At 41.2% G+C, this 25,744-nt stretch overlaps 1 protein-coding gene across 5 annotated transcripts in view; it reads right to left on the bottom strand.

Moving 5' to 3' along the window:
- HS3ST5 (heparan sulfate-glucosamine 3-sulfotransferase 5) overlaps positions 1–23,575 on the bottom strand; it is a 264,511-nt gene extending 240,936 nt beyond the window's left edge. Inside the window, exons 1-2 of one of the 5 annotated variants that reach the window (XM_060753199.2) lie at positions 9,158–9,359; positions 8,710–8,780 (exon numbers count right to left, since the gene is read on the bottom strand). The gene's annotated coding sequence lies outside the window, so the exon portion shown is untranslated. Of the gene's footprint in view, positions 1–8,709; positions 8,781–9,157; positions 9,360–22,291; positions 22,400–22,518; positions 22,974–23,097 lie in introns of those variants that run through there. The other 4 variants (XM_060753200.2, XM_060753198.2, XM_060753196.2 and 1 more) reach the window with 4 other exon arrangements.
- Between the last annotated feature and the right edge of the window lie 2,169 nt (positions 23,576–25,744).

Raw genomic sequence — 25,744 nt, 5'->3', positions numbered from 1 at the left:
TACATCCTTTGCAGCCAAAGGTGGCGGACATCCATCCAGTCGGTGAAAACAAGACCTGGGGCTGACTGTAGCTCAGATCACGAACTTCTTATTGCCCAATTTAGAATAAAACTAACAAGATCAGGGAAAATACACAGACCAGTTAGATATGATCTCACTAACATTCCTAGCGAATATACAGTGGAAGTGAAGAACAGATTTGAAGGACTAGATTTAGTAAACAGAGTCCCAGAAGAACTATGGACAGAAGTCCGCGACATTGTTCAGGAGACGGCAACAAAGTACGTTCCAAAGAAAAAGAAAACCAAGAAGGCAAAATGGTTGTCTGCTGAGACACTGGAAGTAGCCCAAGACAGGAGGAAAGCAAAAGGAAACAGTGATAAGGGGAGATATGCCCAGTTAAATGCGCAATTCCAGAGGTTAGCCAGAAGAGATAAGGAACTATTTTTAAACAAGCAATGCATGGAAGTGGAAGAAGACAACAGAATAGGGAGGACAAGAGACCTCTTCCAGAAAATTAGAAACATTGGAGGTAAATTTCAGGCAAAAATTGGTATGATAAGAAACAAAGATGGCAGGGACCTAACAGAAACTGAAGAGATCAAGAGAAGGTGGCGAGACTATACAGAAGATCTGTATAGGAAGGATAATAATATTGAGGATAGTTTTGACGGTGTGGTGAATGAATTAGAACCAGACATCCTGAGGAGTGAGGTTGAATGGGCCTTAAGAAGCATTGCTAACAACAAGGCAGCAGGAGACGACGGGATCCCAGCTGAACTGTTTAAAATCTTAAAAGATGATGCTGTCAAGGTGATGCATGCCATATGCCAGCAAATATGGAAAACACAAGAATGGCCATCAGATTGGAAAAAATCAACTTATATCCCCATACCAAAAAAAGGAAATGCGAAAGACTGCTCAAACTTCCGTACAGTGGCCCTTATTTCTCATGCCAGTAAGGTAATGCTCAAGATCCTGCAAGGAAGACTCCAGCAATACATGGAGCGAGAGTTGCCAGATGTTCAAGCTGGGTTTAGAAAAGGCAGAGGAACGAGAGACCAGATTGCCAATATCCGCTGGATAATGGAGAAAGGCAGGGAGTTTCAGAAAAACATCTACTTCTGCTTCATTGACTATTCTAAAGCCTTTGACTGTGTGGATCATAATAAATTGTGGCAAGTTCTTAGTGGGATGGGCATCCCAAGCCACCTTGTCTCTCTCCTGAGGAATCTGTACAAGGACCAAGTAGCAACAGTAAGAACTGACCATGGAACAACAGACTGGTTCAAGATTGGGAAAGGCGTACGGCAAGGCTGCATACTCTCACCCAACCTTTTTAACTTGTATGCAGAACACATCATGCGATGTGCGGGGCTGGATGAATGCAAAGCTGGGGTGAAAATTGCTGGAAGAAACATTAACAACCTCAGATATGCAGATGACACCACTCTGATGGCCGAAAGCGAGGAGGAGCTGAGGAGCCTTCTAATCAAGGTGAAAGAAGAAAGCGCAAATCCGGGTTGCAGCTAAACGTCAAAAAACCCAAAATTATGGCAACAAGAATGATTGACAACTGGAAAATAGAGAGAGAAACCATGGAGGCCGTGACAGACTTTGTATTTCTAGGTGCAAAGATTACTGCAGATGCAGACTGTAGCCAGGAAATCAGAAGACGCTTACTTCTTGGGAGGAGAGCAATGTCCAGTCTCGATAAAATAGTAAAGAGTAGAGACATCAGACTGGCAACAAAGATCCGCCTAGTCAAAGCCATGGTATTCCCTGTAGTAACCTATGGATGTGAGAGCTGGACCTTAGGGAAGGCTGAGCGAAGGAAGATCGATGCTTTTGAACTGTGGTGTTGGAGGAAAGTTCTGAGAGTGCCTTGGACTGCGAGAAGATCCAACCAGTCCATCCTCCAGGAAATAAAGCCCGACTGCTCACTGGAGGGAAAGATACTAGAGACAAAGTTGAAGTACTTTGGCCACATCATGAGGAGACAGCAAAGCCTAGAGAAGACAATTATGCTGGGGAAAGTGGAAGGCAAAAGGAAGAGGGGCCGACCAAGGGCAAGATGGATGGATGGCATCCTTGAAGTGACTGGACTGACCTTGGGGGAGCTGGGGGTGGTAACGGCCGACAGGGAGCTCTGGCGTGGGCTGGTCCATGAGGTCACGAAGAGTCGGAGACGACTGAACGAATGAACAACAACAACAACAACTATGTATAGACATCACAACTAGGAATGTAACATACTTAATGTAGTCATTTTTACTGCCATTTCAAACGAAAAAGAAAAGTAATACTAGACAGGCACCATGAAGCTCTTATGACAGCAGAAGAGAAGAATGAAGACCTCTGCAGGCAAAACTCACTGTAAAATTATCCAAAAGCAAAGAGGGGTGCCACAACTTAATTACTGCCTGAAACATGGGGCATCCTCCTTCAAGAATCTCAAGGTTGTGGGAAAATTTAAAATTATACTTCATAATATTGTAAACATGAAATATGCACGGTAATACTATTACTGTTTCCTGTGCCAACTATGTGCATCTAAATTCTGCTGAAAATCCAAACATAATCACACCAGTCATGCTGTGTTGGGAAATTCTCTTTCCAGTGGGTTGTTTTCTCTCTTTTTGCTGAGGCTGCAGTCATCTGATGCATCCTGCAATTATGGGTTTTTTAAACCTGCTTTTCCATTCTTTCTACTAGCATTTATAGAGTAGAACATTGGCTAATTGGCCAACACATCTCTTGACTAGTGCTATAAAAGTCAAGCAAACATGGGAGTTTTGCAGGAAGGTTTAGTGGTTAAAGTTGAGAGAAAGTCTACGAAGATTGATCTACAGATCTTAACATGAACACCCAATAAGCTATTTCAGTATGCCATATTTGTATTTTCTAAAATTAGCAGATTTTTCTAGAAAAGAATATGAATAAACACACAGCAATGTATTTCATCAGTCTATTAGTGAAAGATATCTAGAAGAATACTAGACCACCACTCAAAAAAAGCACTAGAAGTAGAAATGGACATTAAAAACAATTCGCAACAAATGGTTGAATGGAAGAATGTAACACAGATGACCGGGACATATCCTGTGCCACTGGAACTACACAAATATGTTCTTCATATAATAAGTGGCCCTGACCTATGAATGAAACACTACTGCATTTTTTCCTGTAATAATATGGAAAACTCAAGCAGGTGGGTAGAATGTAACTATTACCTAGAGGAGGAGACACACAGACCTGATCCATGTATACATGCAGTCTTCTTCTCTGGAGGTTTTTAAGCAGAGGCTGAATGGCCATCTATCAGGCGTGTTTTGATTTTGTGTTCCTGTATGGCAGGAGGTTGGAGTAGATGGCCCTTCAACTCTATGAACCTATGGTCTTACAAGGTATGGTGCTTTCCTAGAGCACATATTCAAGTTATGGCACAGGAACAATTGAAACTCATCATTGGCTTGTGTATTATCCTATTTCATTTGGGAAATGTCAGAATAAAATCTGAAATGTTTTCCAAAGTTTCTAAGACCCTGGGCAAAAAACTGAAGGGATTACATGTACAAATTGTGTTTTCACTAGTTCTTTTTTCGAAGGTAGGAAGAAAGGTATATTGAGAACTGAATATCTATCACCAAAGAAGATCAAGTTTTGTGCATCATGGTCTATCACACCAATAGGAAGAACTAAAAAATATATAGAGGTTGGTAGTAACATGTTTGTAAAAACCTTCACAAGCCTGAAGAATGTGGTGAAATCCAGAACTATCAATTTAGAAAGGCACCAGGAACAAACAAGAGTGAAGAGGCTATACAAGTAATATGTATGCGGCACACTCTGATAGCTCTTAGCTATCAAATGGTAAACATGTGTCCAGTAAGTCCATCAGACAGAAAACAAAACTATTTTTGCTTTTTCAGTAAAACTGTAGGAAAATGTAATGTTTGTACCACACCAGGATTCAAATTCGTTCAGATTATGGGAGCCAAATAACAATGCTTTGAAGGCAGTCACTCCTGATCAAGCTGATAAATGTCTGTGCATGCTGAACCACAGGTATTCATTTGAAGTATCTGTGTTGTGATTTTTTAAAAAAATCCAGGAGGCTGTTAGTGGCAACATATTGTGGTGGGAGTTTGTTTTCCCTGCCATCTTTGCTCTGTTCTGAATTCTCTCTGATAATTTGCTTGCTTTTCTGTTTACTTCATATCAGTTGAGGCTCTTCTCCTAGCTCACAGAACAGGGCTCCTTGGCTTACTTCCCTAAAAACAGGGGTATGGGTAAACTATTGGATTACATCATACTCGAGTGAATGGAAAATATCTGAGAACTATGTCCCCCACTCCCAAAAAAGTCAACAAAAACAATGAACAGGTACTAAAGAAAGGATGTTGACATTTAAAACCTCTGAATGACAGTAGTTCAAATGCGAAGATTAACTACAAATGATGAACAACATACCTGTCTCAATATTCACTTTTCTGAATGTATGTGCTGGTTTCAAAAACTGAACTAAAAGTCTTCATTTTCAAATGTAATTGACATCTACTTTGAAATTTTAGTATATAAATTGTGTGCAAAATCTAAAGCGAGTCTATTTCAAGCTTGAACTGAAAAGTCCAGCTTCCATTTGTGGAGCTTGTTTCTGAAAAATGCTAAGTCTATCTAAATTAATGTTCCAGGATTTTTTTTTAAAAAAAAACAAACAAAACCAAAAACATGCTGAAGATATGCATTCTTTTGCTATAAAATGCAATTTTCCAATTCTTGAACCAAAGTGATTTGATTTTAATAGCTTTGATCTGTACATAATGTTCTACCTCTAGACAACAATGTCCTGCCACCTATAGCTCATTTTTCAGGGTTTTTTTTAGATTTGATACCTTTGGAAACATACTCTACATTTTGTTTCCCCTACTTGCATTTGCACTGTGGCCTTAATCAGTGTAGAATGTTACACTAGCTTTTCATGCCTGCCAATATGGGGTTTAGTCAGGATTTCTAAGTAAAGTTTGCTTCAGCCACTTGAGGCTTTCCTTACTGGAGTAGTTTCAAGAACTATAAATTTATACAGAATTGTATCACCTAGGATTCAGCATCTGAGCTATAAATTTCTACAGGACTGCTTCTCTGAACTCCCTGGGAATGTAACTGTGTGCTGTATATGCATTCAAGTAGAAATGAATAGGCTGCCTTAAGACCAAACTAGCACCAATGGGAGATTCCTCTGAAATATAAATTGAAGCTTCAGAGGAGAGATTTATTGATTTGGGCTATGTCAGAGACAGAAAGTGTTAAACTGCCCCTCTCCACCTTACACAGTCTCAAGGCAGCTCAGGTTTAGCAGTTACTTATAAGAAAATAAATGTGCATGTTAACCGAAATCGTGCCATTGATGCACCTACTTTTCTCTTTAGGATGAGCACTTTTTCCCGATCAGGAAGGAACTCAAATTCATGTCTACTCAACCAAATGAAAACATCTGCACATTCATTTCCAAGAAAGTCTTCTCTTATTCTTGTTACCATGAGAATAATGCAGAACTTACTTTTGCACCTGCCAACATTCCTAAGCTTTGCGTATCCCTACTTCACCCTTTGCATAACGCCTGCTGGCACAGCTGTTTTACTTACATAGTTTGTTGTTATGGCTGCTCTTTCTCCTGCTGCTTTATCTTGTAACTGATGCAGCTTTTCATTGTGCTGCCACAGCTTCTTGTGCTCTGTTTGCTTCTTTTTTCTGACTTCCACATCCCGGTTTCCCCAAACTCTGTCTGATGCTGACTGTTTGGACTTGTCACTTTTCTCTCTCCAGTCGTCTATGTCATTCTGTAACTCGACCTTGTCCTCACCTGCAGATCTCTTTTTCTTCACCACATATTGTGTTGGGCATCCAGCCATGACATTGGGACTATGTACAGAAAATACCCCACTGTTTTCAGGCATGGATTGAAACCCATTAGCCATCTGTTCTCGCTGTTCATTGTGAATGAACCCTACTATGGGCCAGTCTACAATAAGAATGTTTACCATCTCACATCCTCACTCTGTGTAGCTTTTGTTTTGAATAGAGACAGTGCCACTTTGAATACTTTAGTATAGTCTGAATCATACTACAAAGTAATGAGAAATATCATTTTGCTTTTTCAATTTTTTCTTTTGAATTGGCTGCCTTCACCACCCACCAGCTGTTTCCAAGTCAATCAGAGGCTTCCCTTCCAGGTATTATGAAAGGGTTGTCCTAGTGACGCAAGCAAACATCTTTCAGAAATACATCAAAGTGGCACAGAACTGCCTTCTTTCATTCGAAGTGTAAGGAGTAAAGTGGCGTTAATGCCTTTTTCTCCACCTTCACTGAGGAATGGCAGAAAATTGTCACATTTCACACTGTGTGAAATACATGAAAACAGAGTACCTCACAATTATCTAGACAGATTTGGAGTGAAAGCTTCTTCTTACTTCTTATTGCTTAAGTACAGAAAAAGATTTATTTTTTTTAGTGTCCTATGAAGCACTGGAGAAATGTATTTAAAAACACATACATTCAGTCACCTATCGTTTGAGTCTGGTCTCTGGAACAAGTTTACAGAAATGGAAGAACAGTACAAAAGGCTCCAAGGTGAACATCATTCTTCTTTTTCTTTCTTTTCCTTTACAGAATATCAGAAATATATGCCATGTGATGGTGTCTTCTGTCCTACTGTGAACCATGCTGCTCCATTAAATCTGAACATTTTTACTGCCAGTTTCAGAACACTATTTTTGGAATCCCACACAGAAAAATTGTAATTTTATTCATGAAAAGCAAACTTTCCAAAAGACTGTTCCATGTGGTTAGAGTGTCAAACCTTCACTCAACCACAACATTTGCTTGGTTGACCTTGAGCCAATCACAGCCTCTTGGCCCATCAGGCCACATAGGGTTGTTGTGAGGATTAAAAGGTAGTGAAGAGGAACAAAGTATGGCCCCTGAATTTGTTGGAGGAAGAACAAAATATATATGTAGTAAAAAATAAATAAGCTATCACCTGGATGCACCTGAATTTATGAAAGTGATACACAAGGGAAACAGAAAATGCAATCAAAACAAATATGTCAAGGTATCTGTTAACAAGCAGTCTAATTTTATTAGTTGTAAGTATTCCAGCCATCTGCTTCCCAAGATCTAATAAATGTGCACAAAAAGGCAGAGAACCAGCACCAGCAAGCTCTATTCTCTTCCTGCCACAACTTCACAAATAGGGCTCCGCATAAAGAACAGATACCTCCTGTCAGAACTACACTGGTTGATTAGTTAACCGTCAATTCAACCAGGGATACACTCTTGGTTCAGTGAGGATCAAAGTGACATTTGGATGGAAGCTCTTTCTGTCCTGCCGAGCTGAGCAAACTGCATTCCCTTTGTGTCATTAAACTATAATTGCTGAGTAAATTTCAGATCAATGTTAATAGGAAGCTCTCTTCAGGATTGCCTTCATTCAACTCTTTCTTCAGTTTATCTCTTTCCCCTTAATCATCAATACAGTTTCAACAAAAGATGTTCAGCTAACATCAATGAAACTTGTTTCCAAGTAAGTCTCACAGCCCTAAGGAAAAAAAAGTTACATTAGAAATATGCTTATTACCTACTTTCACTTTAAATTTGGGGGAGGGGGTGGCACAGATGGACATCAACCCATTATAGTGATATAATGAGAAGAGAGAAACCACTTTCACTTATATTGATTGACTTGATCACGTATTTCTTTTCTAAAGCTAAAATCAACTTACTGCATTATTTTTAAAAATAATACTCATGCATTGCAACATGTAAACAGGATTGTAAGATAAATATTATAGACACGGATTAAAATATTACACAAAATCATAGTTCCTTTCCAAATGATGATATTTGCCATCTTCTTGTGCCTAGAAAATAATTCTTCTAAATTTTATCCCAATTATCTGGGTTGCTCCCTCTAAGTAATTCCCCTAATGGCAGTGTTGATCATCTGGATAGTTATACTGATCATCTAACAAAGTTTTGTACTGTTTGATGTATAACTGAAGACTAAATATTAGAATACTAATGATATGATACAATGTTCAATGTAATAAATATTAGCAGTCATGTTGATTATGTAAATGCTGTTTTAGCATCTGTTCTATTAACTGCCATAGCTAACAATAAGTATCCAAAATATCAGTACATTTTTACCTTGTGATACAAATACAATAAAGTAAGAGTGCTACATTGTTTATTAAAGTGTTACTCCTCTTGTTATCTGTTAAAATTTTAGCTATTATAAGAATGACTTGATTCACAAAAATGTCAGGCATTCTATTTAAAAATCAATTTTCAAATGTCAAACTTTTCTTGTTCTTTGAGTATTTCTGTAAATTACCCAAAGGGAAGGGGCAAGGAACTGAAAAAGAAAAATCAACAAACATTTCAATCAAAACAGTAATTTTTGTACTAGATTACTTTCATGGTCACTCAGCAAGTCATACTGTCATATTTCTTCAACATAGAGTGGTAACTGGTTATTCGAACCTGCATTACATACAGCATGGCAACACTGAACCTGATCCATTTCTGCACTCAATGGATTTCTGCTGGTATTAATGAAAGAGTCATGCTATTTACTGTTTATTCCTCATTCCAACTACAGTCCCTCATACGTACTAAAAACCCACTCTAGAAGATTGCAGGACTCACCTGCAAAGTGTGTGGGCAGTGGTAATCATCACCTTCTTCTTTGTCCAGCAGGCAATCTCCACTAGATGCCCCTTTGATCCATGAAAGGAAGGAACAGAACAGCATGTTTGGATGCAATCCAGAATAGAAATGTTTTCTTTTCTTTATCATTTTTGAAAACTGCTTAATAAATTTTGTATACACTTTACTAAATAAGTAAGTGAACGAGATCACAATCCTGTCTGGAAAGACACATTGCTGGGAGGGCCATGTTGTTGGAAACAGTAAAAACTTTCCCAGATATTTTTGGACAATGCAATTCAAGGTGCTACAATTGCCCTGAAATACCAATGTTCAATAGATCTACATAATGCTACTCTAAGCATTCCCCACATTGCAGGCAGAACGGAAACTGGGGACATACAAAACAAAGGAAGAGGATGCTAATCAGCAATGGTTACTGACTTACCAATGATGTTCTTTTGATGGCCTCAGCTACCATCCTCCTTTTCTTTTTTTCCAGGAGGTCTGACTGGGAAGAAATGATTCAGGCTCCCATTGGTCTTGCATAACCTTTCAACTCTCTTAACTAGAGAGGGACTTAAGTCTTTAGCCTCCAATACAGAACTGATGGAAATTTCAATTGTCTAACAACAACAGCAGCAGCAGCAGTAGCAGCAACTTGGGAAGTGTCTGACATGTGATCCAATAAACAGCCAGAAGAGTGGTCTTGTTTGCTGTGTACTAATATTGTTGTGTTTCAAATAGTAATAGTAATAAGGATTAAAGAGAAACCACTGGAAAAGCTGACATGATATGAGGATTTAAAGATCGAACTGCAAAGACTTTGGCACAAGCCAGTAAAGGTGGTCCCAATGGTGATCGGCACACTGGGTGCAGTGCCTAAATACCTTGGCCTGCACTTAAACACAGTCAGCGCTAACAAAATGACCATCTGCCAGCTGCAAAAGGCCACCTTACTGGGATCTGCACACATTATTCACCGATACATCACACAGTTCTAGACACTTGGGAAGTGTCCGACGTGTGATCCAATACAACAACCAGCAGAGTGATCTTGTTTGCTGTGGACTCATCTTGTTGTGCTTCAAATAATAATAATAATAATAATAATAGTAGTAGTAGTAGTAGTAGTAATAAATTTTAACCCTCCCTATTTCCCAGAAGACTCAGGGTGGTTTCCAGTAAAAATACAGTTGCAAAGAAATACCCCCTATCCTATCCTAATTGCTACTAATGTTCATGTTGGCTTTACCAAGCCAGACTGAATGAGACATGCAGAGCAATTCAGAGTCGCCATCTTTACTATTCTCCCCTATTGCCTCCAAATGACATTCAGAACAGAGGAATGTTCCAAGCATGCAGGCCTTTTACACATGCTCAGAACATTCTACCCTTTTAGCTGTCATAGTTGTCCCCTGGGCAACATCCTTGCAGACGGCCAATTCTCTCACACCAGAAGCGACTTACAACTTCTCAAGTCACTCCTGACACACACAAAAAAAAAAAAGCTCTCATAGTTGAAGAAGCAATGAAGCAGTGAACTAACCAGTCCACAGAGGTACATACCACAAGGTAGTAGTGGTAGTGGAGCAAGAAACAGCAGGGCAGTGTTCCCATTGCTGTAGCAACCAGCCAGCCTTGCTTATATAAAGTATCAGGGTCTAAACTAATTAGCACAGCTTTCCCAATGTAGTGTTTAATGTTTTGCCAATTAAAGCCACAGGCATATATAAATTTAAAAAATAGTCACATTTGTATTGGAAATCTTCAAGGTGATTTTCTAAAAGAAAAAAAATAGCTTTCTATTGTAAGGGTATTTTTATGTATACTAAGTTATTTATTTATTTCATGTCAAAAGCATTGCATAAATAATTATGAAACTGACAAAAATAGAGGGAACACAAGCGGTTAAATAATTTTTGACCAAGAATGGGCAACAGTGACCACATTGTCTGTAGCTTTAAACAATTTTTCCTCTGTGCATGAGGAAGGGCATTGTGGACAAGCATACATATGTGGAGTTGTTTGTTCTGCTCCATAATCACATAAGGTGGAGGACACGAAAAGAGCCTCCTCAAAAACTGGGTAATACAGTTGGGTGTCCCCTGGGCAATGTTTCTTGTAAATGGCTAATCTTTCCAAACCAAAAGCATTGCTTTTAAACATTTTATATGTATACTAAGTCATAGGTCAGGAATACTCAAGTTCTGCTATGACTGTACCATTCTCTTGCTACTAGTCTATGTACTGATACAATATGAGCCATACCCAAATGGAAGGCCTTTTGTAATAAAGAGGATATCATATAGCTATATAGTAGGGCTGGGCGGTTTCATTTCGTTAATTCGTAATTCGTTAATAATTCGTTAACTTTTTAAATTACAAAACGATAACGAACCATTCTGGAGCAATTTTTTAAAAAAATGAATTTTTAAATAGTTTTGTAAATGCTTCGTATTTCGTTATTGTATTCGTTTCGTTATTGTTTTGAGGTTGTTTCGTTATTATTTCCGCATGTCTGGGGCAAGTTTTATGGTTGTTTTTTGTTTAATTAGTGAAAAAAAATTATAATATCACACCAACAGTCAACAACAGAGGGAGAGGGAAGCTTCAGAAGTTTTTGGAGGTTTTTTAGCGTATTTCGCGGTCGCGTCCGCCATTAACGAATCAATTTGTTATTGTTTCGGAAATCGATTCGTTAATGTTTTGTAATTTTTTTCACATTTACGAAATTTCGTAAATATCAAACTTTTTAAAAGGAAAATTTTGTAATTAATTTAAATAACGAAACGCAAAAACCCCCCAAAAACGAATCGATTTTAGAAACAAATTTTTCCGTTGCTACCCAGGCCTACTATATAGATTTCATGCATGGAAGTAATTGAGGCCTGTCTCTGTAGGTTCCTTTCATAATTTTTACAAGAGAAAAAAATACAGATATACCTCATTATGCTTACTGATGAGCCACTATTGCAGAATATAACAGCATTTCCATGTGGCAATATGTTTACACAATCTGCCAGGTCTGGAAGTTTGTTTAGGCATGCTGTTAAAACATTTTTGTTTAGGTAAGCATTTTATCCTAATATAAAACAATTTTGAGTTACGGTTTATCTTTATGGTGATGGAACAAAACTGCTGACTCAGTTACTACCATTATTTTTTACTACTGTTGATGTCTAAAATCAAAGCTTTATTTAAATGGGTGTTCTCTCCTTTGAGAATTTTTGTGAATTAAAAAGTGTCCTACAACTTTCCAAGGAAATATTGCAAATGCAGGACTGTGTGAATTTGGTGGCACTTCACACAGCACTCAATGGAGTGGCATTGGTGATGAGGGGGGTCCATTGGTTGAATGGAGAACAATTCTCAAAAGTATCACCACAAAGAATGTGCTAAAGTAATTGGTAAAGGATGCAGGCAGAAACAACTGAGACTATAGGAAGCTTTCCATAGGAAGCAGCACATCTAGCATACCAACTAGAGCTCATAAAAGGCTACAGCAGCCACCTGGTTTTCCATAAACAATGGTCAGTCCAAAAGCACTTCAAATATGTTAACTTGGAATTTACTGGGAGTACACCCCATCCAGAATACATTGTAATTTTAGTTTCGGATTTGGTTCCCTGTTTGTCAAAATAACTTCTTTCTTGTCCAGATTGAGCTGCATTTCCAATGAATAGTTGCCCTCATATCTCCAAGCTACTTTCTCTTCATGAAACCCATCTCTTGAACTGTCCACAGCTCTGTGTAGTGCTGATTTTAAGAAATGGGAGTAAATTTATCTGTAAAATGTTTCGCAAATAATTCACAAAAAGTTTTTAGGGTTTCTCTTCAGTACTTTGAAGTCTAGGATGTAATTTACCCTTTAGTACATGAAAACACTTGCACTGGACAAAATTATGCTGATGCAACAGATGCTGCAAAACATAGCTTTCTCACTGCATTGATGTGGCAGCACAGGCTTTAAAATGGGCTCAATGTTGTGCTGCAAGTTCTGTTCTGAATCTTTCTTCAGCATTACTGTAGTTTTTTTTAACTCAAGTGCTTCATTGCCTTGAGTTCTTCAGAATTCTGTGGAGAACCCAAGGAAAATACAGTTTAGGAGCAACGTTGTCAGTCATCCAAACCATTCTCCACTTCACAGATCAACCAGGGAATCAACAGGGTCATGAATTCCAGGAGCTAGAAAATCCCACAGGATGTTAAGGAATTCATCTATTCATCTCTGATGATGGGTCATTTAGTGACCCCCACCTCTGCAAATCTAAACCCTATTAGACAGTAACCTATCAATGACAATGGAGTTCTGTCAAATCATGCTAGTCAGCAGCAAAAAAGAGAGAGCACATTTTGCTACATGTGTTGGCATGAAAATATTGAGCCAGTCCTGATGAAATTCTGTTAAAATTATCCCACACCAAAAGAGTGCAGTAACACCTCCAATACCATGTGTATTGGCTCAAGCAGATATTTTTGTTGCAGAGTAGACAGTACACTAACAGAATCCCAGTCCTGTCCCTATTGCAAGACAGACTGATTATCTATGTAGCAGGATGGACTCATGATAGAAAATCTGAGACTTCCATTGTGGTTCTGCCACCATACCCATCAGAATGTTGCCTGATGCTGCATACATATACCTAATGGAAAGTGCTCAGTTGAACAAAGAACCCTTTCCATACCTACCCAGTTTCGGACATGTATGCAAAATCTGTTTGTCAATAATTAAATTTTGGCTCAAATACCTCTTCCAAGGTCAGTGATCTGTTGTTAAGCAGCAGCATTTATGATCCAATGTGATTTTGTTATCAAAGTCAGGAATCAGTTGGCTGGATAGTAAACCAAAAGGTGTGGTTAAACTGGAAATCCCATAATCTTTAACCATTACTTATTCTGGCTAGAGCTAATAAGGGTTGAAGTTAAGTGGCATCTCAATGATCTGAATTTGCCCAACTTTGTCTTTCAAGTATGTATGATCTGCCTACTTTCATGTCTTCTTCTCTGGCTCAATGAAACATGTCTTTACAGTCTGTGGGCTGCTAAGAGGTGGCATTTGCTGTACAGATGAGTTGACACAAATTTACCTATCACATATAAGTAACTCTCTTTTCACATTATTAAATGTACATAATCAGCCTGTACATTAAATTATAATACATTGGAATCTTGTTTTAAATTAATGGTACTTTATTCTTTTAAAAATTCTATCTTTAGGTTTTTGGATCTGTCTTGTTTTAACATTGTTGTAAGCCACCATGATCTTGTGTCAGGAGAAAGTTAGGTTAGAAAATGAATAAATAAAATAATTAAGATATTATAATTGAATCCCCCCAGTTAGAAAGGAAGGCCGTATCATAAATATTTACTACATAAACTAAGACAGCTTATTTGCTATCATTGGATATGTAAAATAAACTTTCTTTACTAAGCAAACATTTTGCTTCAGTCTCCTATACACCTCATGGTCAGGATCCCTGGTCCAATATGAATAGCTAAATATAGAATTATACTCATACAGAATAGATTTCAGGAGATGATAGTGATAGTAATCTAACCAGGCATATTACATAACAATGTTTTATTCAAAAATCCTGTTATCGGGCCCAGACTCTTTAACTGAGCCAGCACATTGTCACTAAAAAGACATGTACCCTTAAATGAAAAAAAAACATCAAGAGGATCCATTGAAATGTTGCTTAAGTATTTAGCTACCTTCACATATAAGGCATTGCTTCCTTTCTCTTGGATGAACCCAATTAATTATGCTGCAACTGTCAAGTTAAAAGCAGCAACAAAACTGGATCAACTGAATAGATGAATAATTTTAGCAACCGCTCTACTTTATCAATTTGAAGATATTAAGAGACAAGATTAAGATAATGGTCAACTGATACATGATTTCTCTTCTTCCAATTAAAACACATTTATTTATCTGTCGTGTATCTTGTGCCACAGGGATTGACACAAGGTACTGGACTGCCATTCCCTTCATCAATCTATTGGCTATTCAGGCTAGTGAGTATTAAAGCTGAAATCCAACAACATAGGGGGACATATTGCTATTTCTGTTATGTACGATATGAGGGGAATGGGGAAACTATTCAGCATAGTGATGTTGCATTATTTTGTGTGATCTGTATGAAAACCAATTGCCTTTGTTATGCCTGCCTTTCCTCTGACATTTTTTAAAAATTCAAAATTTCAATGCAAATTATGTTTAATTTGAATTTAATAATAGGAACCTTCTTGTAGAGTTAAGTTCCTTTACAATGGGAACTTAACTCCATAAAAATGTAATTATATGTGCTACATTTCTGCATAGAATTAGGCCTGCTGAGGTCTTGGAATACATCTGCATGACAAAGCAATTTATCTCTCTAAGAAAATGAAGTGCTGCTAAACAGCTGCTTGATTTCAGTTTCCCACATTTCAGTATATCCTGAATCTAATGGAAAATGGAGGTACACGTAATTAGAAAGCAAACCTCAACAAGTAATTCTTTTGGTCTTAATTATATCAATAAACTAATTCTAATGGAGTTTATCTCAAACAAAAAGGCACTTTCAGTTGATGAGGATTTCAGTTTGCTGCTTTTATTTTTACTAATTCTATATTTTCAAATGTAATACACAAATCAGTATTGCTGTCAAGTTCCAAATCACAAATAACTTTTTACAATGCATGTCAATTTCATAACAAATCTCATTTAATGAAAAACATTAAACTGAAAATCATTTTTAAAGATAATTATTTACCAAAGAAAGAATCAGCCATGCCACATGACCATATTTCATTGCATAATAGTCATCATTGCATAATAGAAGCACACCCTTCTGGGCAGCCCAGTTTTAGGATTTTGGAAATCATCACATAACAGTTGCACCCCCACCTATGCACCTATCCCTTGGAGCAGTTCACATAATTCTGAGGGCAGGGGCATAAGTGGTTAAAGGCGTGACTGCTAGAGGCCTCCCTCGGCTGCCATCTATGCATCTACTGGTCAGAGCTACAGGCTTCCTTTGACTGCCCATAGCTCTTGCTACCAGTGCATGTGGCCAAGGAAAGACTACAGGGCTTCCTTCACCTACCCATACTAGTGCTGGTGGCCTGTGGGTTCTCCCACAGCTGCCAGTCAGGGAGACCCCATAGGCCTCCTTTTTTCACCGCACAATAGTCGTATCATCATTTTTTGAAGGGGGAAAAAAGGAAAAAAAAGTGCAACTATTATATGATGAAAATGACTGTGAAAGCCGGACAGTGCTGAAAACTGATAGAGATTTTTAAATCTTCCTTTGAAATAGGAAGCTGCAGGCACGATAAATCTGCAAATCCCATGAATTGCTAAAAAGACAAATGCATAACCTGCAGTCCTCCAGCTGTTTTGACTTTCAACTCCCAGAAGCCCCAGCTAGCTTGTCCAATGGCCAGGAATTCTGGGAATTTGAGGCCATAACAGCCGGAGGGCCGCAGGTTGTGCAGGTCTGTCTAGGGCAATTCAGGCTTGTACTTTCGCTTGAAGCCAGGATGACTAAATGACAGCAGTCATACTTTGGACATATATTGCGCTTATGTGAAAAGATGGTAATGGCAACAAGACTGAAATAAATAGGAAAAGATTAAGATCAGGGTTGTTGTAGGTTTTTCAGGCTATATGGCCATGCTCTAGTAGCATTCTCTCCTGACATTTCAAAGCATCTATGGCAGGCATCCTCAGAGGTTGTGAGGTCTATTGGAAACTAGGAAAATTGGGTATATATATCCCAATTTGATATATAAACCCAATTTTTCTAGTTTCCAACAGACCTCACAACCTTTGAGGATGCCTGTCATAGATGCAGGCAAAACGTCAGGAGAGAATGCTTCTAGAACATGGCCGTATAGCCTGAAAAACCTACAACAACCCAGTGATTCCAGCCATGAAAGCCTTCAACAATAGATTAAGATCATATTATAGATGCAGTGATTTAACCCTGGGAGTCACGATCCTCAGTTTACGGGACAGATGATGTCCTTGGCTCTTGGAATCTCTCTTTTATAGGGTTACCATAATCTGAAGTTGACTTAGATAACAGCAATGACAAATGAAATTGAAAGTAGCAGAAAAGCAATCCAACTATTCTTGTAAGGGGAAAATCAATTTGTAAATTATGAAGCTAGATGTACTCATGAAATAGCCAACCATGGCTACTTTGACATAATAGGTACCATAGAAAGAATTGGCAAATGCTCTAAATAAATAAATAAATAAAGTGTGGCAAAGTAGAGAGCACAAATTTCCCCACAGAATCGTAAATTCACAGCCTCCCACTGAATATATATAGCAAAACCTACTCTGGGCCACCTTTGCTCGTATCTATGCATCTTCCAATTGTTACTATTAATCACATGCCTATATTTTTTTCACAAGCAAAAAAACATACTGAATATTTATTTTATACAGAAATTAAATTAGTGCTTAAAGACATTAGTATAGTAAAAAAAAAAACCTTGATTCTATTTAGAGATCATTCACAATTTTACCAAACAATAATTTCAAGTTATATATCTTTCTAAAGGCTCTGATATAAACCATTGTATTTATGACTGCCATTTGAGACTACAACAGACGTACACGATTATTCAAGATTAGTCTAGCCATTAAGTTACAAGATTTTATTGCTGCAATTTGAAGGGATATTGTTTTCTTTCTAACGGGAAAAATGGATTGAAAACTGAAAAATGCTTTTTCACACAATAACAGAAGAAGTGCTTCTCTAATTTTCTGGAGATAAATAAATATTTTCCCCAGGATGTATTTTACCACACAGAGTCCACAATAAAAGTGGCCCAAATCCAAGTGTTAGTCCCAATTAGAGTAGATGAATTCAGTCAACAGAACATATATATTCATTGTGTTTACAATACAGGGGACAAACAAGTGAAGTTAAGATAATAATTTCAGTATTATTAACCCCCACACAAACACACAGCATTTGAATCATGTGATTTTAGCTCACATATGTGCTATGTCCCAATAGCTATTAAACAGCTTAAGTCTACTTTCCTTAACCTAATTAAAAATACATCCTGATTGTCAGGCATGTAGCCGGGGGGGGGGGGGGGGGGGGGGCTTGAGGGGCTTCAGCCCCCCCCCCCCCCGAAATTCTCATGGTGGTTCGCGAAAAGGCCTTACTGGTGCATTATTTAAACTGTTATGTTTATTCATATCATGATCTGATCACCATAATCAATATATCCCATATGCATGGGGGTATTGGGGTAATGATACAAAAGGTTTGCTAGGCTAGACCCTCTTTCACTCAGACTCACCCCCCCCGAAACTCAGCCCCCCGAACCCCCCCTGAAATTTTTTTATTCCCCCCCCCCCCCCGAAACAAAATCCTGGCTACGGGCCTGCTGATTGTTATAAAACCATCAAGTTCACTACAATCTGCAGAACATTGTGTTGGTGCATGTTTATCTTGGAGAATTTTCATGGGGACCTAATACTACTGAATGAGCTGTATAAACAATTTTGCAGCTAGGAGGCCTTTCCCATAATACATTTCCTCTCCATCCTTTGAGATCAATGCTATCTCAAGAAGAATACGCATGGCAAATGTTGCATCAGAACAGAACTTCCATGTACACTTGCTGGAGAGGCTCTTGGATACTAGATTCCTGTTCATGTGGATGTTGTGGCTTGACACATGTTCATTCACCAAGTAATTTTCTGAAAGCAGAAGACAGTAAAGTAGGAAAATAAAAAAGCTGGGAATAGTTGCCTTTGGTCCATTATAATCCAACTTTCTGGGCACTGCATATATGTATCCATTGCTGGTTCTTGATACTGTTAGTTTTCAGCTGCCTCCCATCCCAAAAAATATATCATGGAATCGTAGTTTTGGAAGAGACCACAAGGGCCACCCAGTTCAACCCCTGCCATGCAGGAACACATAATCAAAGCACTCCTGACAGAATGTCACCCAAACTCTGTTTAAGAACTTCCAGAGAAGGAGACTCCACCACATTTCCAGGCAGCATTTTCAAATGTCGAACAGCACTAACAATCTGGAAGTTCTTCCTAAGGATGAGATGAAATCTCTTTTCCTGAAATTTGAATCCATTGCTCCATGTCCTAGTCTCTAAAGCACACAGAGCAATGGATTCAAATTGCAATAAAAGAGATTTGACCTAAATTTATATATTTATTTATTTACTTCACTTGTATACCACTTTTCCCATCCTGGGGGGGGGGGGGATCAAAGCGGTTTCCAACACATTTGTGGCAAAATTTAATGCCTCACATGTATATAAAACCTAACATAAAGCAGCCATAACATATAACTATCAATCAGATCTTTAAAATGTAACAACATTTAGACAATTAAATTGTGGAGTTGAAAACATATTAATACAAAGATTAAAATCACATAATCCAGAAATCATGGTCCAAAACCATTCTAAATGTCAAATATTAATTGCACACAATCCCTGACCATTCCTTGTATTGGTTACTGCCCAAAGGCTTGGTCCCATAGCCAAGTTTTTACTTGGCTATGGGACCAAGGGCACATATCTAATTTTGTTGGAGGAGAGTGCCACAACTGAGGAGCCACCACTGAGAAGGCCCTGTCTCTCGTTCTCACCAGTTGCACCTGCTAGGAGAGTGGGACCAAGAACAGGACTTCCCCAGTGATCTTAACCTCCGACATTGTTCACAGAGGGAGATACATTCGGACACGTAAGCTGGGCCAGAAATGATAAACTCTCAGACAAACCCTATGTCCACACAAAGATTGTATTTTAAAACACTAGTCTAATAAAAATGCAACAAGTCCTCTTAAGGATCCAAGGATTCATTACATCATCCTGAGCTAAACATGTTTACTTGAAGATTCATGGTCCCTATTCAGGTAACATGCCCTTTCTTAAATTCAACAGAGCTTACATTGAGGAACATGTGACTAGAAAGACAATATAGTAATTATTTTGCAAACATTCACACAGCAAACAAGAATTCTTTCTCCCACCCTGGACATTCCACAGATATATAAACCCCACTTGCCCAGTTTCCAATAGACCTCAAAACCTCTGAGGATGCCTGCCATAGATGGGTAAAACATCAGGAGAGAATGCTTCTGGAGCATGGCCAAACAGTCCAGAAAACTCACAGCAACCCGGTGATTCCAGCCACGAAAGCCTTCAACAACACATTTTCAATAAAGGTATACCTCACATCACTGAGCAATCTAAGAAATTAACTATACAAGTTTTATTTCAAAAAAAAAATTTCCCCAGTGCAACAACTGTATTTTTAAAACAGTACTAAGTGTGTCACACACAGAATAGAAGACATTTAAAGAAGTGACTTTAAACTCGCATCCTGAAGGGAAAAAAATAGAGGCACAAGATCAGATATATCAGTATGAAATGGGGGAAACTATTGCCTCCATACACAATCTCATATGGAAAAGGGAGCTCAAGATTCACCCTCTTGATTCATTGTATTTCTTCTTAGTCATATACTGAAAGTTTTAAAAAGTATTCCGATATCATTGCACCAGACAAAGAGATGTCTGCCTTCAAATGCAAACAAAATGTCAATATCAGATTATGCACTTTGAAACAATGCTCAAGGAACATAGCATGCTTATCCAAAACAGAATGGTAAGAATGTGGAAATGGAGGATATTCTCTGCAATCCTTTGCTTTTGTAATCAAGTATACCTGTGATTCTCACAATTCTCTACCAGCATTTGGCACTAAGATTTTATAATGTTAGACAGGAAAAGTTTTGTCATAATAGTTTATTATTATTATTATTATTATTATTATTAGTGTCAGGAGTGACTTGAGAAACTGCAAGCCACTTCTGGCGTGAGAGAATTGGCCATCTGCAAGGATTATGACCAGGGGAAACCCGGATGTTTGATGTTTTAGCATCCTTGTGGGAGGCTTTCCTCATGTCCCTGCATGGGGAGCTAGAGCTGAGACGGGAGCTCACCCTGCTCCCTGTCGGTCAGCAGTTCTGTTAACCCATTGTGCCACGAGGGGCTCCTATGTCATAATGAGATACAGGTGACACTCTCTATCTTTTCAAAAGGAGGAGTATTTAATATTGACATGCTGGCTTAAGTAATAAATATTACTGCTTCACTTTCACTACAAAAGACCCTGGATATTGACTTAAGTTCCCACTTATCAACAGCTTAAAGCACCTCAAAATGTAGTGGCAATCTGATGACATCTGTGTGAATGGAGATAAATACCGTAACACTAAATTGTACCTTCTTTCATAAATAAGACAAAAAAAATCTATAAATTGAATACAAGTCAAGTCATGCTCAGTCCACAAATGTTAATCAGGGTGGCCAATTGCAACATTCACATTTTCCTCAAACAGACAAGAGTTCTTTCTCCCACCCTGGACATTATTCCACAGATATATAAACCTCGTTTGCCTAGTTTCCAACAGAAGTCACAACCCCTGAGGATGCCTGCCATAGATGTGGGCGAAACGTTAGGAGAGAATGCTTCTGGAACATAGCCATACAGCCTGGACAACTCACAGGAACCCAGCTTTGTCATGAGTAGTCTAGTTGAGTCCAGTATGACTGCTTCTACACAGAGAAGCCATTGAAATTCACAAGCATGTGGATAATTTCAACAGAACGGAGGAAACCATGAAATTGATCAAAATCTGGCTACCGGTATTTTAAAGAATTCTAAAATCAGGACAGTAAATAAAAAGGAACACTCAAAACCAGAGGAATTCCAGACAAGAAACAATCAGGGCCAGCTAATCACCTCCCAACAAAGGATTCCCCCAGGCAGGAAGCAGCCAAGCCTTGAAGCTGCAAGACTTTTCAGTGCTAATCTAGGTGATCAATTTCAGCATTCACACTTGCCTCAAGCAGACAAGAGTTCTTTCTCCCACCCTGGACATTATTCCACAGACATATAAACCTTGCTTGCCTAGTTTCCAACAGACCTCACAACCTCTGAGGATGCCTGCCATAGATGTGGGCAAAACGTTAGGAGAAAATGCTTCTGGAACATAGACATACAGCCTGGAAAACTCACAGGAACCCAGCTTTGTCATGAGTAGCCTGGTTGAGTCCAGTATGACTGCGTCTAACAAAGAGGTTGTTACTATATTGTGGCAAGTGCTTAAGGCTCTGTTATCTTATTCCGCATTCGAAGACCTGCACTCTCACTCTTTGCCCTCAAACAACTTCTCCGTTGACCCTTTCCCCCTTGGAAAGCATTCCCCCCACAGCCCCGAGGCTTTCAGCCACTGGAATCCAGACAGCTTTACCCTGTTCCTTTCCTTAAGACTAAGCTTGGGAAGCCTGGGCTTCTGAAGTGAAATTCCCAAGCACATTCTTGTCAAAGGCAGCCCTTGCCTCTAAAATTAAGAAGAAATATTGAAATCGTTTAGCAAAATCCATTAAAAAGTCTCCCGCAATTACCGGCTTTATGTGTTTGACACAAATCATGCCCGAGAAGAATAAGGGGAAGCCCTCCTCCTCCTCCTCCTCCTCCTCTGAGCCCCCCCCCCCTCTTCTCCTCGACGGAGCCCAGCGCCTCTCACATTTCTCAATCCGGAGTCCAAAAAGCCTGGAAGAAGTTCCGAGGTTAAAGAAGAACCAGAGCGCCATGGTGAAGTGAAGCCAGGCACTCATCTGATCTCGAGCATTTTGCAAATAGGAAGGCTTCCCCTTAAGGGATCCATATTTCACAGTTACAACCTGCTATTAAACAGATGATGAGAGAGGGGGAAAGGGGGAAAGGGGGAAGACGGGTGCGAGTTCTTCCTACCCTCTTGGGTCCAAGCGGAGGAGCAATGCCCACGGAGAGGAAGCGCCCAGGACCGAAGGGGCTCCGATGGCAGGAGGGGGCTGCTCCTCTCAAGCGGGCTTCTCCCTAGCACGCCTCGCCCGCCTCAGGGAACCCAGGCCGGTCTCTGGTCCATCGGGGCCACGTTGCCAAGGCAGGGCGCACTCCCCGCCTGAAACTAACCATACCATCCGCACCGGGCGCTTCCCCGCATCCAGCCCGCGAGAGAAGCCCGCCAAGCAGCCGGCACGCCCCTCGGGCTCGTCCTCCCGCGAGTCAAGGCAAGGAAGAGCCCAAGTGTGGAACCTGGAGGCGCCCAGGTGAGAGCAAGAGCGAAGGGAGCCGCCTCTCCGCCCGGCTTTCCCCGGCCAAGGGCTCGAACAATGCAGGGAGAGCGCCTTCCTCGCCCAAACTGCGCGGGGAGAAGCAGCGCAACCCCAAACACACAGCAAGCCCGCCTTCCCAGTGCCTCCCTCCCTCCCTCCTTCCCTCGACAAGCCTGGCAGCGAGAGACAAGAGAAGCCCACAAACTCGACCCGGGTGCCAGGAGGAGAGACTCACGGTGGTCCTGGAGGGGGGAAAGTCCTGCGTGGCGGAATGGTGGCAGAGCGGTGCCCGCCTCGCCTGCCTCCGTTTCCTCCTGCTCCTCACAGTGGAGGCTCCTCTCTGCGCTTCCTCTGGCAGCGGGGCATCCTCCGCCCGGGAAGGGTCTGTCTGTCTGTCTGTCTGTCTGTCTGGGTTGCCTTGCTTCCTACCGCAGGAGCCGGCGCTTCTGGGGAGCGAGCCCGGCCGGCCTGAGGCGGGCACCTGAGACCCGCGAGGCAGGAGGAGCAGGAGGAGAAGGAGGGGGCGCGGAGTTCCGCGGGAGGCGGGGGCGCCACATCCCCGCGCGGCCCAGGCCAGGTGCAGGCGAGGAAAGAAGGAGGGAGGAAAGGAGGGAGGTGCTGGCAAGGCTCGCTCCCGCGGCGCCGGCACCCAGCACGTCCCTTCGCTGCCAGCAGCAGCAGCAGCAGCCCGCTCGGAGCTTTCTGAGGAGCTGAGGCGGCGGCAAGAGGAGCCCAGCGAGGCGGAGCGGGGAGGAGGAGGAGGAGGGGCCGAGGCGCCTTCGCCCTCCTTCGCCTCAAATTCCACGCGCAGCCGAGAAACTCCCGAGTTGCAGGCACCCGTGGCTCGCGCGCACGCCTCTCTCCCGCAGCCCCCCCTCCCCGCCCCCTTCCTTCCCGAATCCTCTTTCCCGCCCTTCGTGCCCTCACCCCGGCTGCCTCCCTTCCCCACTGGGTTCCTGTCAGGGCTCTCCTCTCTCTCTCCTTGCCTTCCTTCCTTGCTGCTCCTTTGGAGGGAAAAAAGGCTTCTCGGGGTGCCTCTGGTGCCACGGCCCCGCTGCCCGTCCCCGGCTCCCTCTCGAGAGGAAGGAGGTGCGCGGGGCGGCAGGTGCCCCCCCCCCCCCCCGCTAGCGTTTCCCCAGCCGGGAGACCCTGACTCAGCAGCTCTCCTTCCTGCCAAGCCCTCCCTCAGGACTCCGCTCCCTGTCACTTTACCCCCGGGAAAGAATTGGGTCCCTGGAGGGGGAGGGGGAAAAAAACCCACAATACAACAGTCTCCCCTCCTGGAGAAAAGCAGGAGACAGAGAAGACCGAGGAATCCGCCCCATGAGGGGGCTGCTTCTTGTTGGACTGTGATAAAACCAACACTGCCTGGTCCATTCCTTGTCCCAGAAGAGTTGGGCAGCAGCAGCAGCAGCAGCAGCAAGACTGCCTGTCCAGGGAAACTTTCTAGATTCGAATGGGTAAACCCAGGCCCAGGGGCCGGATGCAGCTCCTTGTGCTCTTTTCTCCAGGTCCTCCTCTCTTCTCACCATTCTATCCTTCCTTCCTTCTCTCTTTCCTCCCTCCTTCTCCGGCCCATCCCCTACTTGGATATCATCCAGCACGCCAATGCCTTAAATCAAGAAATAGCTTCCTAAGATTTACATAGATACTCGCAGGAACACCTCAGCAAGTGAGAGTGCAAAAGTGGCAGGCCAAAATCTGGAACTTCATTGGCTGATACCAAATGAGAGACTCCCTGCTGGGCACACAGATGACTGGGCAACTTGGAAGGTGCTGAACAGACTGCACTCTGGCACCATGAGATGCAGAGCCAACCTTAAGAAAGCACCACAAAGTGGAGCCAGCAACATGGGAGTGTGGAGAAGAGCAAACCACAGGCCACCTATTACAATACAGTTTGAGACCTGCCACATGCACAGTGGAAGACCTTCTTATAGCAACACCAGAGGCACTCCAAGTGATCAGATACTGGTCAAAAGACGTTTAGTATAATGCCAAGTTTTTTAAACATTGTGTTTTTAATATACATTACAACTATAGCCTCGGTTCACTTCTGATACAATAAATAAAAATCCTCCTTCCCTCCCTCCATCCCTCCCTACTTTCCTTACCTCCCTCTTTCTCCCTCCTTGCTTCCCTTCCACCCTTTTTTCCTTCCTTCCCTCTTTCCTCCCTTCCTCCTGCCCTTTCTTTCTCCTTCCTTCTTTCCCTTTTGTCTTTTCTTCCTTCTGCCTCCCCTCCTTTCTTTATTTATTTACAGTTCTTATATTCTGCCCTTCTCACCCCGCAGGGGACTCAGGGCGGATTACAGTAAACACATATATGGCAAACATTCAATGCCAGTTTGACAAACAACATTTAACAGACAAAGGCTATTTAACTTTTTTCTGGCCGCCAGGGGAGCTGCTGCTTTTCATCGTCCATCAACGACACCGATGAAGTTCTTCCGCATTCCACATTCCCCGGAATCTTCTTTCTTTATGGCCTCATAAATTAGTTAAATTTAGCCTCCCACACAAGGTGGTCCCTTATTTTCCTACTTGACAGATGCTACTGTCTTTCGGGTTGCAAAGGTCGACAACGGGCTACACAATGGCTGGACACCCACTCCAGCCCGGGCTGGCTTCGAACTCATGACCTTTTGGTCAGAGTGATCTTAATGCAGCTGACACTCAGCCAGCTGCACCACAATCCCGGTCCTTTCTTCCCCCCATTCCTTCTTTCTTTCCTCCTGGGGGATGTTTAACTAGGAGAAGAGAAGGTAGAGAGGGAAAATGAGAACCATGTTTCAAGATTTAAAAGGGTGTCCCATTGAGGAGGAGGGAAACTGACTTTCTGCTTCTCTAGAGACCAGGGCACAAGGAAGCAATAGTTTCAAA

Source organism: Anolis sagrei, chromosome 1 (assembly GCF_037176765.1).
Source record: "Anolis sagrei isolate rAnoSag1 chromosome 1, rAnoSag1.mat, whole genome shotgun sequence".
Taxonomy (NCBI): Eukaryota; Metazoa; Chordata; class Lepidosauria; order Squamata; family Dactyloidae; genus Anolis; species Anolis sagrei.
This window is presented reverse-complemented; position numbering and strand designations above follow the sequence as displayed.